The 15,376-nt window shown below is 39.9% G+C and overlaps 1 pseudogene across 1 annotated transcript; it reads right to left on the reverse strand.

The window, feature by feature from the left end:
* Nucleotides 1-13,592: 13,592 nt before the first annotated feature.
* On the reverse strand, nt 13,593-14,585 carry LOC311579155 (H/ACA ribonucleoprotein complex subunit DKC1-like; annotated as a pseudogene). Its single transcript has one exon. The product of its transcript is annotated as an H/ACA ribonucleoprotein complex subunit DKC1-like (transcript).
* Between the last annotated feature and the right edge of the window lie 791 nt (nt 14,586-15,376).

Here is a 15,376-nt window from a genome sequence, read left to right on the forward strand (position 1 = left end):
CATATTACTAGCAGAGTCACCCAGCAAGACAATTTCTGCAACCAGCCCCAGCATGTGCTCACTGAGACTACCCACAAGGACTTGATATTTTTAACAGGACCAAAGCACAGTACACATTCTAATGACAGGGTTTCCTGTTTTAGGAGAGCCTGCACAACATAATTGTAGAGTAAGGTGGGAATTGCACCTCTTTAACAACTACAGTAGGTGGAGAAAACATTTCCATTAAAATAACCAAAACCCCTGGTCTTATTTTTCTAGAGGCAAGCCCCACTGAGGTGTGACTGACACATCTTAGAGCAGAACCACCCTGGAAAAGTCACCTTCCAGGACTCCACTGTGCCTTGGCCAGGATACGCAATTTCTCTCTTTTTTGATAAAACGCTATATCAAAATATCCATGTTCAGTTATTAGACATTGTGTTTTCTCCACTTCTGTTTTAAACTATCCAAGATGACTTTTTACTGGTAGGCTAACTTTTTCAATTTTTCAACTAATGATGCTTATAAGCCCATAGCTTCACAAGATAAGTCCAAACCTCCACTGGTCCAGTCCTGAACACTGAACACCGGTGACGGATTAACACACAAGGCACATTCCTGAAGAATGCTGGACTTTTGACTTGACGGGCATTTGTAGAAAGCTCTTTTAATCAAACATGCATAAGATAATCCATTTATAATTTATTTTAGTTTAAAGGACATGAAAGGCTGGAGTGGTAAAATACTAACCAAGTGAGCAAAAGAATAGAAACAGCAACAGCTTACCTTGGACAGATGACAGATAAAACATAGAAAGAAGGTAAAGTTGTGTTTTTGGTGCACCGATAAAGAGAAAATTGTACTACACTATCTCCTTGGAATGAGGTAATGGCATAATTAGTCAACGGAAACCTGAAGGAGTTGAAGTAAAATCTATAGATTAGTCCATGTGGGCAGAATGCTGGTAGGAAGAATTCGTAAGAGATTAATAGATGACAATTTCAGAGCAATGATAAAAATTTAGTCTTGGAAATACATCAGACTTGGAAAAACAAATGTCCATAATGCCTCTTACTGGTAGAGAGATATGAAAATATGTGGGTAGGTATGTTCAGCATGGATGCTAAAGACAGACTATGAGATCGAGAAAAGGGTTCTAAAGTGGGGGAGGGAGAACAGGAGAGAACAATGTCAGTGGGAAAGAAATGATAATATATATTCTATCTCACATGTAAAACCTAAGTGTGTGTGTGTGTGTGTGTGTGTGTGTGTGTGTGTGTGTGTGTGTGTGTGTGTGTTTGAGAGTGCAAGAAGAGAACCAAGAGGAAGATCAGAAGGATGGAAGGGATACTGGCAAAGGGCTTGGAAGAAGGTGCAATCATGCTTGCAGAAAATGTCACACTGAAACCAATTGTTTGCATTCTAACTCTAAAGATACATTTGGAAGACTTTTTTAGAATGGCGAATAAATGGGTGGTACTGGTGGCATCTTTAGCTTCAGCACTTGGGAGGCAGAGGCAAGCTGACTTCTACGAATTCAATGCCAGGCTGGTCTACAGAAGGAGTTCCAAGACAGCCAAGCTACACTGATAAATTCTGTCTAAAAAAAATGGCAAATAGAAATGCGGACTGATGGTTCACATGAGGCAAAGGTATCCCACAGACTTTCTGGAGAACTGCTGAAAAGATAGATCCGTACTCTGAGAGAGAATTGAGACAGGGATTAAAATCTGGACAACTCCTATGCAAAGATAATAGTGAAAAACTCCAGAAAGGATAAAACTTTAGAGAGAGAGAGAGAGAAAAGGATTAACATATACTCCATCCACATTTTTTTTGAGACATGGTTTCTCTGTGTGTAGCCTTGAGTATCCTGGACTAGCTTTGTAGGCCAGGCTGGCCTCGAACTCATAGAGATCCACCTGCCTCTGACTCCCAAGTACTGGGATTGATGACCACATTCTTGTAAAGGTAAAGTAGCAATTGCTTTGTGTTTTACACCAAAGGCCCATTTGCACATTTAACATTTGTTATTTAATCAAACAGGCATAAGGGTAATTTTATGCATGACAACAGGGTCCCTGGAATTACAACATGTAATTTTCCAAGTAATTTTGGGAGGAGGCCACTATTTAGGAAGAAAAAATTGATGTGACAATCTGAACTCCCCACACGATCTCTTCCCTAGTTTTTTTTTATAACTGGACTAGAACAGATGAAAAAAAAAATGAATGTACCAGTCACCTTTTAAAGCATTACCCTTTGAAGATCTACGATATTTATCTTAGTTTACATCTGAGACTATGATGTCATTATTTACATGAAATCAACAAAGGCTGAAAGAGAGTTTTCATAAATGACTCTGGCATCCACAGAACCTAGTCTCAGTAACCATATATGAACAAGAACATGTACTGTTTGTCTCATAGTGTCTGACATACTACCCTCAGGGTCTGAGAGAGGGAAGGACTTTGAGGGAATTTGATAGAGAGAGGTTGGATTACAGGCCTAGGAACCATGATACAGAGGTAATAAGTTCTACTGGTCTATAGGACAGTGGTGATAACTACAATTCTCAGGAACCTACTTACTTGAGCAAATAGACTAGAGGAACGTGGATTTTCTAGACCAAGTGATGGTAAGGAGACATAAACACACATTTCACCCAACTCTGCTCATGAGGCACTCTATCCGTTAACCATGCTTCATACACATGTATATAATCATTATGTGCTGATAAAACAACCTAAAAGATTGCTTAAAGAGGAGCACATGGTAACCACACTCACATGACCACATATTGTTTACATATATTGAATGGTCACATTGTACCCCATGAGCATGTGCAATTAAAATGATAGCAAAACTAAAACCAAGTCTACTCGGAGCTAGGGGCGACACAACCTCCTAAGGTGTCTGAAGTTCAGGAGGGCTCATTCCATGATAGTTTCTCTATTTGAACATATTATGAAAGGAAATGTACTTTGTCTCTCTACGGAAGCATTAGACACTTGGGTGTTGACTCATTATACAGTGGAGCTCAATGCCCAGACCGTACTTCCACCTTCTATTCAAGGCCGATTCTTTTCTTTGGACAACGGAGCCTGCAGACAAAGTTTTCTTCCTCTATGGTCAAACATAATCTACCTAGAGCACAAGGCTCTCGTTCTTCCTTTGAGTCCAGAAACAGCAAATTCAATCTAGCTGTGGCAGGCCCAGGGCAAACTGGAATGCCAACAACAGACCAGGATTCCAAACCACCAGCTTCTGGAAATCAAGCTCGGCCTAGGAGAAATGACAACAGCCGTGGGGCCAAGAAATCTCACCCAGTCCAGTGAGCAGGTCCAGTGCACTGTGAACACAGAGAGCCATCGGCATCATTCTTCGTTCAGTCCAGCAACCATGTCTGGCTAAGGCCTTAGTGCGTAGCAGGCTCTGGTGAGGACAATTTTATGCTTTGGACTGTTCTCACAATCTTCGGTTTATTTCGGTCAAGTGACTACAAAATGTTGCTGTGCAATTTCTTGATTTTTGTCTTACTTGTCTATCTGTCAGTGGGTTCCATTAACTTCATGCCGGTGCCATAATGGGAAAATAAAATATTTGACTGAGTACACATCATACTGTGCCTAGCTTAGCCTATATTCTTCTCCCTGCCCCACCTTCCTTCTTCCCACGTCATCACGCCATCATCTTGGATTCTTCAGAAACTCCTTAAAGGAATCAAAGATACTTGTGGTCAAGAGTCAATAAGAGTCATACTACATACACCTCGAGTGTGGCAACACCGATTCCAATGCAAGCTTCAGTGACCCGCCCTAGTGTCTCAGTTTCTTTATGTATAAAAATGATGATGCCATGAACTGAAATCTTACTTGTGCCTTAGGAAACAGTGTTTTTGAGGAAGCAGGTTTCTATGTGGCTCAGATTTTCTCTGTGGTTTCTAGATTCTTCTGCCTCCTTCTTCCTGTGTGTCATGATTATAGATTAGAACAAGACTCCTGGGTAGGGGGAAATTTTTTTTTTGGAAATATATCAAAAGTTGACACTCTAAGTAAATGCTTATTATATTAAAGAGTAATTCATTACCCTTGGCCATGAGGTGGCTTGGCTGTCTGCACTGGTGTCATGAAGAAAGTTTTGAAATACACAGTTCGATATTCTTGCACTCTTAGGGAACACTGTGACGATGGGAATGAGGAGGGTTGAAGAGAAGAGACTGGCAGAGACACTGACGCTCTCTTTTAGGTGTTTAATCATGTCAAGTTAACTGAACATTCTGAAAGCTAATCTTACTCTATTCCCCCATGTGAATGGCCTACTCACAACCTAAACGTCCTAATAGCACACCACTTGTATTTTTCTAACCCTTAATGAATGATTTACTTTCATTTCATTGGTGGGACACAAGTTACAACTAGTGTCAGAGCTCATTAGTTTAGAGTCAGCTGATCTGTGGAGGTGCTCACAGAATCTAAGTGGTAAACATCCCAAACATAGCAAGTGAGTTGATGGACTATCCACCCATGTCCTCATTATACCCTATTTGGAATCCTTCCAGATGATAAATTTCAAGAATAGTATTTTACTTTAGTGTTTAATGTTCTTGGCTCATTGTTTAAAAGAGTAACATTCCAAGGAGATAAGAGACTGTATTGTTATTTAATACACTCTACATTATTTTTGTTGATGTTTTGTTGTCTTCTCTATTGATTCTGGGCATTCGTTGTCGTTAAACTCTACCTATTTGAAGAATATAACATCTGTCTTTATTTGGCACAGCGTACTTGACATGATGTTAATTACCTCTTGTGTTATCTCCTTGCATCTGGCAGAAAGTCTAAGCTGAGTGTACTACCATTGGCCTTTGTGCTGGACATGTGGCTGAGTCAGATAGACATGGTGGCACTCCTAGTAGAGGCAAAGAGGATCCGGAGTTCAAGAATATCATCAGTTACATAGCAGGTTTGAGGTTCACTTAGGATATGTAAAACCTTGTCTCCAAAACAAGGCCAGGGGAGGAATGGGAGAGATGGTTTACACAAAAGCCAGGGTTTCTTGCCAGCACTGGAAAGGCATGCACAGGCACATTCGCACAGCTCATTGCCTAGCCAGCCTCACTAATTCTAAGCTTTTCGGGAGTGCAAGACTCTGTCATACAAAAGTGTTTGAAGACAATCAAAGAAAGATGTCCTGATGGTTCACCCCATGTTGACTTCTACAAGGACACATATTAGAAACTGAAGAGCTTGGATTGGAAGTCAGAATGCATTTGCCTTTCTACCTCAAGTCTTTAAGAGATCCACTTGCTTCTGATATCTCATTGTTCAGGGGGCTGTCTGTAAACACACAGTACATTAGTGGCATCTGAGATGACTTCTATTCTCCTTTGCTAAAGATTACAATGCAGGAGCTGAAGGACCTTGGATATCATACTCGGGGAACTACAGGGTTCCTGCTTCAACAACATGGATTCATATATCTCAGTCCACTTAATGCCCATTAGAGAATCCTCCATGGGCGAACAGCTGAGCAATATCCCCATCCCTGGTTTGCCATTTCCTTTGACTTGAGACATGTCCAAGTAAGACATCATCCGGGTGATTAAATGTGAGTGATTCCCTAGCTCATGAATATATGCCGTAGTTCATCAAGGCAGAGAAGGATCAACAAGAGGAGGCTGCTTGCTCGCATCTTGGTAGATCAGAAAGCAAAGAAAGGGAGTTACTGGTGCTCAGTTGAATTTCTTTCCCTCTCCCCAAGAACGCAGCCTATGGCATGGTGCCACACATACTGAGGGTAAGCCTTCACCTAATGTTAATCCTGTTTTTGAAAAGCTTCCACAGCCTTCTTGATCTCCTAAGGTTTTCTTAATCCAGTCAAACTGATTATCAAAATTAGCTATCTCGTGTTTGTTTTGCTTTGTTTTGAGCCTGGCATAGAATATACCATGTAATTTATGCCTTGAAATTGCACCAATTCCCCTGCCTTTGCCTTCTGAGTTCTGGGGTTATGAGCATGGACCTCCATGCCTGACCCTAGTATATCTAGTTAGTAGTAATTAAGTCAATACATTCATTATACAGAAAATAATTGCATGGTTAAATCCTCAATTTATATATGGAAGACAAAGATTTTGGATGACCTTTTCCCGGGGTGAAATGAAACATTAATGCATTCAATAATGTCATACACCAGACAGTAGAATTGTGAAACCTACTTGACAGTATTCTGTGTTTTGTATACAGAGCTAATGTCCTGTATCCATCACTTTTTTAATTTGGTACAGCAGGTATTCATTGGTATCACCAATCATCAGTAAAATGGGCTTTCTGAGTGAGGCTCCTTATTATGTCAGTAGAACAGATTAACTTAACTATATTATGGAGGCAACAACCCAAGAGCTTGCTTCTGTTGATTGCATCTCTAACTGAGCTGACCAGCATCCAGATACTAGAAATCTGTAGCTTTACCTATGATTGTTGGAATATTTATTGTTATTGTTGCTGTTATGTATGAATGCGTGTGTGGGTACATGCATGCCCATAGGTGCACCCATATGTACAGGACAGAAAATAACCTCCATATTGTTTTCAGTGACTTCCACTTGTCTAAAAATATTCTCAGCTGGGTTTCAGGGATGCGCGTGTCTCTGCCTCCTATCTTATCTCTGAGATCACAACACACACCTCCAGGCTCAGCTTTTCCCATGAGTTCTGGGTTCCTGAGATCTGAACTCAGGTTCTGACTGAACTAAGCAAGTGCTTTACCAAACGACCCAGTTTCCCAGACCTTGGATATTATTACTATGCCACTGGTCTGTTCTTTTTATGATTGTCAGTTATTTTCAATGTGGGACGGTTAATGCCAACACCCACCTTTTTAGATTCTTGATCAAAGGTCAAATGTACTCACAGAACTGTTAAACGAACTGAATTGTATAACATTCTTTCAACTATTTCAATTACAAATACTGATATCACGCCTATAAGACACGTCAAAGACATCTCTTCAAGGAGTCATCCTTTATGATTTCCATGTTTGCAACAGTGATGTTAGAGAGCAGAAATTTCCTAGTCATTTCTGTATTGCAATTTTAACTTACATGTTCAAAATTGAAAGAATCAAAGCCTGATGGTTTCTCTGAAGGATAGAAACAACAGAAAGAAGGAAAGAAAGAAAGAAAGAAAGAGAGGGGCAGAAAGGAAGAAAAAGAAAGAAAAAAATAAAAAAGGAAACGTGTGTACTTTTTGGATTAATATTTACCATACAAAGAAATCTCAATGAAAACACTTAGTGTCTTTATTGACTGAACCCATTTACTGAGTATCCAAGTTATGAAATTTGAGTTACTATTGTTCATGGGCTTTATTCAAACAAGGAAGGGAGAGGGGAAGTGGATGTAACTGGAGCTTGTAAAGTAGCAAAGGAAGAGAAATGAAAGCCAGGCTTCTGTAACTTTTGATCTTTGTTAAACAGCAGGACACACAGTTACAAAGGAAGCAAGTCGTCTTGGGGAAATGTGAGGGTGACACGTATGTGCTGTGCACTGAGTAATTTCCCGTGGAATAAAAAGAAAGAAAGTTTATTTAACTATGAACGAATGTATGCCACACGGCTGGCTGGCCAGAAAAGCAATAGAGAAACCATACAATCAAGACCAGCCCTGGTAATAAGACACTGGTGTTTTCTAAGTAGGAAAAAACTTAGAAGTCTGAGGCTAGTATGTCGTCAGAAGCAGATTCTCAAGGGGACCAAGAAGAATCTTATCTGATGATGTCAGCACTGATGGTAAACTTTCCAACAAAGCTGTTGTTTTGTTGTTGAGTAACATGCTAAAGTCAATGTTAAGATAGGCTACTGATTAGGGGACAAAGCGGCTGCATGTGTAATGGGTGAGACAGACACTGATTCTACAAAGTAGAGCTGAAAGGGCTCAAAGTTTACCCCAACATTAACCTATAACTTTCTAGGCTGTTTTTTGTTTGTTGTTACATCCAATTTTGTATCTGTTGGTGACTGGCTGGTTTAAGAGAGAGTCCTTATTTACCCCTGAAAATCTCATCTTACAGTGGCTATGCCTAGGAAGGAAACACAATTGCTAGACAAACATGCCAATCACTTGCCAAGATTACAGTCTGGAATAAAAACTGTGAAACGACGGTACCCAGCTCAGTTTTCTTAAGACAAAGATGAAAGGCACATCCAACTCAGAATCAGAATGCCCTAACCAAAGAAGTCTACAACAGCCACAAATGAGTAAGTCAGAAAGAGAGAGCTCCTTCATAACTTGCCTGTATGATGCAAGATGCCACTTTCTTTATTACTCACAGCTTGCCCAATGATTATCATAAATTTATACCACTGTCTCTGTTGACAGTTAATCCCAAGTTTGTTGCAAGTATTTCATTTTGACACACCATCCTATTCCAGGTTTGTTTCTGGCCCAGAGCAGAGGCCATGCTATTTGAAAGTTTGATGCATGCAGAATGGTTTGGAATTATCTCCAGGTCACGAAGGATAAGAAGAATACTAAATTAGAATGTGTGTGTGTCCCAAATAAGACTAATAACTTGAAGAAGCCATGGGGCAATATCTACCCATGAGCCAGATAGTTAGGTTGTCTTTTCTGGAGTTTAGGACTCAGTCTCTTTACTGTAGTTCAAATGGGGGACCTGCAGGCTGACACTGGAAAGTGTGGTGTAGCCTTAACTGTGTTTACGCTCTAGCCTACAGTCACCTCTTTATTGAGGCTTCCTGCCACTATTTTTGTAGACACTGGCGATGTGGAGCAATGAGAAGCAATTGTCTGGCTGTGCAAGAAGTGAAAGATATAGCAAGACACTTATTTAAAAAAATGAGTTTAAAAACTAAAAAAAAAAACCCACCAGACTCTTTAACAAGGTTGTTTTTCTGACAGTATTGTTTCTATAGATACATTAAATTTAGGATAAATTCTACTAGTTTCTTTCTCCAAATTGCAAGCTGCTTCTTATGGGCTAGCCATATTCTGGTCACAGAAGGAATTGATCAGAACTGGTGTCCCATTCAAGTCCATTGTCTGGGTGTATAAAATGAATGAAACTTCGCAAATGAAAAGCCGAAGATAATATTTTTGGGACCAAGTCATTACATTCAGCCTGATTAATCATAAACTGGAGCAACACGAATTGACTGGCATCGTATGAAGACATAGGAAATTAAATTAATGGGGAAATTCCTTTGTTCCACATTAATAAAAGTCTGCCTACATAGAAATAGGAGAGTTTCCAGGACTGCCACTGCCAACTGTGTGACACTGGCAATATGTTCCAAGATCTCTGGCCTTATTATAATCATAGTAACATACTGATAGCATTTTTTCCCCTCCACTAGTACCAAAAGTGGCAGACAAGATAGGGGTTGAGAAAGGAGAGGAACATATTCTAGATCATGTATTATAACTCTCTATACAAAAATCATTATGGAAATTCTATCTCTATTATCATGAATGTAACTGAGATCATCTGTGATTTAACCAGTGAGTATTCTGAACCCTCTTTACAAAGCCAAGCACAGTCCCAAATTCCTGACACTCACTGGAATAAAACAAATTGCTCGGCAAATTTCCTATTTCAAAATATCGAAGGGAAAAATTGCACAAAAGGATGGTTTTCGTTTGTTTTCCTCTTCAGTTGTGTTGCAAATAGTTCCCCCAATGAAACCTTGGAATTTCCTCCAGTCTGTTCCCTATTATCTCTGTGGGAAAATAGTGAAAAATCAATCTGTTTTCCACATAACCATATTACATCCCATTATTTGAGGAATGCAAAATGCAAACCCCAATGACCAGCAATATCAATCTTTTCCCTCTCATTTCCAAGTTTCATTTCAGCAAGAATTATTTAAAAAAAAAAAAAAGCAGCTACAGGCGGGATATCACTCTACCCCAGGCAACTGCAGATCTTAATTATAATTTATATAAAACAGGACGGTGCGTTCCCTTTATAGTTGGTTGTATCCTTGACCTTGAGAGCCACGTGGGCCTCCACGACTATGATGCATTTGAGAAGTCCGTGAAAAATGGAGACTGTGGCAAACAGAACCCCAAACTCCTATCCTGCAGTTGACAAGGGAAATTCATTGACTGCCAGGCCGAGGCTGGGATTTCTGGGAGAAAAGAAAATGGATTCCATGGAAATGTCATGTACTGTTATGAGTAACTTTCAACGTACTTCCTTTTGAAAAGTCTGTGCTTGCCGCTTGGAAATCTTCGCATTTCTTACTGTGCCTCAGTAAAATGGCGATTGGCAAGAGGAGACCTCTAGGAGTAAGATCTTCCATAAGATACAATTACAAAGACAATTCCTGGGTGTTTTTTTTTTCCTCCCCCATTTTTTGTTGTTACTGTTTCTTTTGTTTCATTTGTTTATTTTAGTGGTTTGTTTTTTTTTTTCGAGATAGGGTTTCCTCTGTGTAGCCCTGGCTGTTCTAGTCTCACTATGTAGACCAGGCTGGGCTCAAATTCATGGAGATTCTCCTGTCTTTGCCTCCTGAGTGCTGGGATTAAAGGTGTGTGCCATCACAGCCCGCCTCCTCTCTTTCTTTATATCTTTACTTTATTTTGATTTTTTAAAAAAGATTAATTAATTAATTAGTTTATTAATTAATTAATTTATTATGTATAGTGTTCTGGCTGCATGTAACACTTGCAGGCCAGAAGAGGGCGCCAGATTTCATTGTAAATGGTTGTGAGCCACCATGTGGTTGCTGGGAATTGAACTCAGGAGGCGGTGCTCTTAATCTCTGAGCCATATCTCTAGCCTTACTTTTTTTCTGAGGTCTGAAAGATTGAGCCTATTGCCTCTCTCATTTGACTATCCTTATCCATTGTTCTAGGTTCACTAATTTTATGATACAGTTCATTTAATGTGTGTTATTATAAGCACTATATTACATAGATGTTGTATTTATTAAAGAATATAAAAAACATAATGGTGTGGAAATCAAGAAAGGAGAAGGAAAGAGACAGAATTTTCTATATGCTTTCAGCTGAGAACTTAATTTATTTGTTTTTATTTTTATTGAAATCAAGGAAGAAGAAGGAAAGAGACAGAATTTTCTATATGCTTTCTGCTGAGAACTTCTTAATTCATTTATTTTCATTTTTATTGAAAATAGATTCTTCTCTCATAAATACATCCCAACCACAACTTCCCCTTCCTCCATCCTCTCCTGGTGACCCCCCTTATGTTTCTCTTCAGAAAAAAAAAAAGCAGGCCTCCAAGACACAACAACCAAATGCAACAAAACAGAATACAGTAAGACAAGGCAAAAGCCCTCATATCAAGGTTGGGTCAGGCAACCCAATAGGAGGAAAAGAGGCCCAATTGCAGGTAAACAAGTCAGAGGCACACCTACTTTCAGTGTTAGGAGTTCCACAAAAACACCAAGCTAACAGCCATGTAAAACATTTTCTTTTCTTAAAGTGAGTATCTCCATGCATTCTTTTTTATTCTATTTAAATTCTTTTTCCTTTTATTGAAATAGTTTTTTCCCCTTCACACCATATATCCTGATTACAGTTCCCCCTCCTTCTGCTCCTCCCACATCCTTGCCACCTCCCTGCTCATCTGGAGCCATGGCCTTTCTGTTTCTTATTAGAAAACAGACAGTTTTCTATGAGATAACAATAAAATAATAAAAGGTAACACACTGGAATTATACAAAAACAAACAAACAAAACACACAGAAGGAAAAGAGCCCAAGAAAATGCAGAAGAAACAGAGAAGCACTCATTTGTACGCTCCTGAATCCCTGATAGCTTTCTTCTCATTTCTCAGGAAACAAGGAAAATCTAGGTCATTACCTATCACTTTAAACAAACATCAAAAGATATTGGAACAATTTTTTTTTTGCAATTCTCTCAGGACATTGAAGAACTCTTCTTATTTAATTTAACAAAAAAGTTTGATAGCGCATGCAAGCGTAACATGACTTTCAGTCACCTGCAACACACATCTTCCTCTCCCACTGGAATTCTTCTCTTGTGACCCACTGCTGGCCAAGAGGGAAAATCAGACATTCCTAACAGAACATAGATGGCGCCCTTTGGATTTTAGAGACTTATAAAATGCATTGCATCACACGCATTCCTATTATATTCAAATAAATTGCTTTGACACGATGGAATGATTGTTTCTTTCTTCATTGTAAAAATCTGTATACAACTTTTAAAGATGATAAGCCACTTGGCACTGAAGCAGATATTTAGACCACTGATGCTACAAGCTGACTCATTCTTATGTACTTGGACAAGCTACTGAAGTACGATCATATCCTGTTTCCATATCTCTATATGGAAGTGGTGATCATATCTCCCAAAGAGTATTATCACGGGCATCAAGAGAGATCTTGCATTTGTAAAAACTTAGGGATTTGTTACTTGACAGGACTTCAGGGAATGTTGGGGAAAGACATACACCTTTATCATCCTGGGGCTGGGAAGAGAGCTGAGTGGATAAAGTGACAGCCAAGCAAGCATGAGGAACTGAGTTCTGATCCCAAGCAACCACATAGAAAGTCAGACATGGTTAGGGCTGGCAAATCTGTAAGTGAGATGTTAAAAGAGACACTATCCCAAGGGATATGAGAGAGAGAGAGAGAGAGAGAGAGAGAGAGAGAGAGAGAAAATGGAAGGTACCTTCTTTCTACCTCTGAGTTTCATATGCACATATACACATGAACATATGTACACCATCTAACACACACACACACATACACACATGTACAACTGTAATTGTCCTTTTTAATGATCCCCAGGTTTAATAAAAATATTTTCATTTTTGCTCTGCCAGTCCAAGATTAATATCAATCAGTAAACCTAACAGGAATACCTTTGTATTTTAATTTATTATAATTTATTCAGATTACATCCTGATTGTTATTCCCTTTAAAAGCCACAAATTACATTCTCCCAACAATGAACAATTCCATTCTTCAAAAGAAAATGAACATTAAAATAGGAGGATATAAGAACACTCTGGCTTCCATCACAAACACAAGTAGCCAGATAGAGTTGGATAAATCCCTGTTGTACACAACAATGCATGGAGTACTAGTCTATACACCATGATGACACCCAGCCAATAGGATCCATACCTGATACCAGAGTAGAGCAGTCCTCATAGGACGCTGGCATTAAGATTTCCCCAGTGAACATGGTTCAATTGTACTCTTCTTTTACTCACAGGAGGTTCTATACCATTTCATTTAGCAGATTTAATTTTTTTACTAATGTTAAAAAAACAAGTAATGTTTAAAATGGCTGTTAGTTAACAGCTGCAGACAGCTACTAGGCCGTGCCTCATCTAAATGTGCAGCTTCCTCATTCCAGCAAGCAGAGGGATTTGGTGGTAAAAATCTGCTTTCATCTGTCATATCCTTAAAACAGGACAGGAAGGGATGAGATGGCCACACTAGCTAACCACTGAGGTCACAAGTGGCAGCTGAAGTGTCCCAGAACTCTCTCCTCGGTTGGGGACCTGTATTCTCCCTCAACAAAAAGTTTTCTCAATAAGGCTTTCATTTCTCCTCCTATCTGGACATAATGCTTCAAAAAGTGACTTTTACTATTCAGACATCTCTTCCACAACTTTTCTTTTCTCCTTCTTCTTCTTTTTCTCTTTGGTGGTGTCATTGTCCCCATCTCTAGCCTTGTCCCCACTTTTTAGTGCGGCTCTGGGATTCTTACCTCTTCTTTTTTTTCTTCGGCTGAGGAACTGCTGGGGAATCTCATCGCTCTCCCTCTCACTCTCCTGCTCCTTTTTCCTGGCTTGTACTGCTTCCACAGCTAACTCAGGACCTTGTACTGCTTCAGCAACCAGTGCTTTCTTGCCAGAATCACTCTAGTCAATGTAATCCTGTTCCAAGGTAGCTGGAGTGTTGTCATGCTGTGGGTTTTCCCATACTTGTCCAGAAGGCCTTGCTTGATCATCATCTTCTTATGACTCGCTTTGAACCTAAACCCCACTTACAAGGATAAGTGTCTCTCTCCATAATCACCCCTCTTTACCTTGGCTACTATACCATGGTACAGGTAGAAATCACTGCTGTAGTCATCAATGCAATAGCCATGGAGAGAGCGTCGCCTTTGGTGGTGGTGACCACAATCTCCTGATTGGCCTCAATGCCACCCTTGTACTGGGGAACACCAGGATGCATGATCTTGGCCCCATGGCCGGGCATTCACTGCTCTATCTTTCATAGTCAGATGTTTATGAGACATCAACAGCTTTGCTAAAGGGTAAACAACATGCCTCAAGTAACTCTCATCCTTATGGTTATCATACAGCCATTAAGCATCAAGCACATTGTGCATTGTCATCATGTGGTCCTTTTCATTCATGACGCCAGGACACACCCTCTGAAGTTCCTGCATCTGACCACCAACTTCAGGTAACAAGCCCAACGTGTACACATGTTGCGCCCCAATGTAGGTGCCAGATTCACAGCTCACCCCAAAGATTCCTAATCTTCTTTCAGGATCATAGTCTATCATTCTCCTCTCGTAGACAGTCCTCACTCGAAGCTGCCCTTTCATTGTGGCAATAAGTGGGGGTCGCTGAAACTGCGCACCTGCCAGAGTTGCTAGGGCCCTAGGAAGCCGAGTAGACCCTTCACTAGCATTGAAGCTGGACAGTTCTCACATACTCTTTGCCTGTGCTCTATTCTGATTTCACCAAACAAGTGGTTCATTCAGTGCACAGAATTAAACAACCAGTCACTTTGGGATCCAGTGAGACACTGTGGCCTATCATCTCTACTCGATGCATTCATTGGTTCCAGGCTACCACCTCATGTGAAGAGGTGGCCAGAGGACTTGTTGGGATTAATGAAAGCTTCCCTGAGATACATAGTCCCCAGCCACCCTCTTGAGAGGATTTGAACCACAAGAAATGGAAATACAGTGTGCTGTCCTTACATTTAGCTTATCAAAATTCTTTAGTAACAATGGCCACTGAGCAGTGTCCAAGTGAGCCACTGTGGATTCTGCTTTAATAAGAAACTCTTTCAGTATGTTATATTTCAGCTACATCTTCTTGTAATGGCTTCCAATTCTTTGGGAGAGTACCTTTGCCTTCTGCATCTGCCATCTTGCACTGCATAGCATGCCACACCCTGTAATTGTTTTAACCTGATCTTGACTGTTTTATAAAGGATACTCGTAAGGATGATCTTTAGATTTCTCCTTATTAACATTCTGAATTCCAACATCAGAGTAGGTAAAATATTAGTAGAAACACCCAGGTGAGACTATAAAAAAATTCTACAATTGATAATTAACTCTTCTACATGGGTTAATGAGGTTTTATTTTGTTTCGTTTGCAAGCATCAGTAAAGGTCAAAACATTAG

Source organism: Acomys minous, assembly GCF_964271855.1.
Source record: "Acomys minous genome assembly, chromosome: 12".
NCBI classification, from domain to species: Eukaryota; Metazoa; Chordata; class Mammalia; order Rodentia; family Muridae; genus Acomys; species Acomys minous.